The following is a 2,343-nucleotide window of genomic DNA, read 5'->3' on the forward strand; positions in this document are numbered from 1 at the left end:
TTAGCTTGCAGGTTTAGATGCTTAAATCTCATAGATGGTAGGAAAAATAACTACCTTTATTTGTAATTTTTTAATATAGTTTTATCTGAGATTTTAATTATTTTTGAATGGAAATGGGCTTGCTGTGTATGTTTGCCTGATATAAAATGTGCTATACTATAGTCTAATGTCCTATTTGTGAATGATAATTATCTTGATTAATAGCAGTCTTTCTATTTCATTTTACCCACTGACCTGGATCGATGCAATTCTCGTAGTGTTTATGTGTATTCATTGATTTAACAACTGTTTTTTAATACTTACTGTATGTCAGGCATTGTGTTAGGTGCTGGGCTACAGCAATAAACAGAACAGTTGTCTTCATGATGCTGTAATCAATATGGCAAAAGATATTTTGTATGTTTGTTATTGTTTCATTTTTGTTTTTCCCATTAGTTCCTGTGGCATAATTGGAACGATAAATTTGTCTTTATTTGGGGATAAATGTAAGTTTTTAGATATACCATATCTATCAAGTACCTACGGTAAATAGATGTTAATCAAAATAGTATGATCTAAGATGATTTATTTATAGAGATATAGTAGTAGGGAAACCTCAGCTGCAACACCTATAGCCTGAAGGAATGATAGAAGGAATAGTTGGTATAATTTGGAAGGAGACTGATGTAGAGTCATCCATTTTGTGAAGATCAGTGGTCTTAAGTCAGGGGACATAGTTGGCTCAATTACAGGGAGGAATCCTGGAGAGTATCTTGATCTACTTCCCGTCCTCTCTCTGATTCTTTCTGGATCTCTCCAGTGGCCAAACTCTACTGCAGATCAGAGGTCTGTTGATACAGTCCACACAAGTCATATTTCTGGAGTAGAGAATAGTGTGCAGAATGATGGAGAATTGGCCTGGAGGAGCAAATGAAAGATATCTGGCACAATCTTCCCCTTTTGCCTCTTGGCCTTATTCTTTTCAAGGTAAAAAGTTTGTGGTACCAGTGCAGGCAATGTACAAGGTCTCATTAACTACTCTATCATCAGGTGAAGTCAAACTAGTCATACCCTCACTGAAATATAAAACATTGGCTACCACTAATATTCTTTATATAAGATAGCACAAATTAAAAAAAGAAAATAAATTAAGTAATATAAAACACAGTCTCTATAGGCTCCATTATAATCATACTGCCTCTTTCTACTACTCCCCACCTTCTACTTTGGCTGAATGCGGGTATTTGCAAGGTGAACTTTTATGGAGAAAGTTTATGAGGTTTATTCCTGCAGAATCTGAGTCTTTGGTGGCTTTGCTTTTATTAGGTTGTGCCTTATTGGTGGGCTGAGTGGGTTCTCAGTATATTCCTTCATTCTAAACATGGTCCTTTTGGCTTCTGTAGTGAAACTATATCTCAGTTTCCTCTTCCTCTTCTGATGGTTCAATGGCATGAGGAGGCCAGAGAGTAATGTTAGCTTTCAGTTAATAGAAAATATGACCATTATCTCTTGGTAGAGGAATCCTCTCCTTGGGAATTCATACCTCCAAACCCACCAAGCTTAAAATTGGTGTGGAGCAAAGTTCTTCCAGTATATTATCAGATATGATAGTGAGAGGGATTGCACCCACATCCTCCACATAATTTCTGGACCCATATTCTTCCTGTGGGGAGATAACACCATATATTTTTTGCTAGTTTAAAGAATATACTGTGTCCTGTAGGACAATACCTCAACCTCTTAGACTGTTGCCTACCAAATGTCGTTAAAACTGAGCCTTCAGCAGGCTGTTCTACCATTTTATAAAGCTAGTTATTTCTGGGTGCTGGAGCATTTCAGATTACTAGTGAATTACCTAAGTGTAAGCTCCATTATCTATGTAATATGCCATCTGGTCAGAGGCACTACTGTGTCATCCAGCATGGCAATTGATAGAGTATAAGTTAAGTCCATGAATAGTGATGTTGTGGAAACATCTAAGAAAAATCTATATCTAGAATGTATGTTTACCCCTGTGAGGACAAAATGCCATACCTCTTCAATGCAAAGGGTCCAGTGTAAATAACCTGCTACCAGATAGTTAGTCAGCCCAGAGAATGGTACCATTCTGGGGATTTATGGGGCAGCCTGCTCTTGGCTGGCTGCATATTCAGCATAGGTGGTAACCAGAGTAGCCTTGGTGAGGCGAAGACCATGTTGTTGAATGCAGGCATCCATCCCTGCCACCCTAGCAACTTCGTATATGAATAAGGGCTGTAACATTGCCTGGGGGGAGTGGCTGACTGACATGCACTGAATGGGTCATCTTGTTCACCTGGGAGCCTATGCCTTCATGCATGTTCTGTGATGGGTTTTTACATGGGG

This window comes from Pteropus vampyrus, unplaced genomic scaffold (assembly GCF_000151845.1).
Source record: "Pteropus vampyrus isolate Shadow unplaced genomic scaffold, Pvam_2.0 Scaffold26, whole genome shotgun sequence".
Taxonomy (NCBI): domain Eukaryota; kingdom Metazoa; phylum Chordata; class Mammalia; order Chiroptera; family Pteropodidae; genus Pteropus; species Pteropus vampyrus.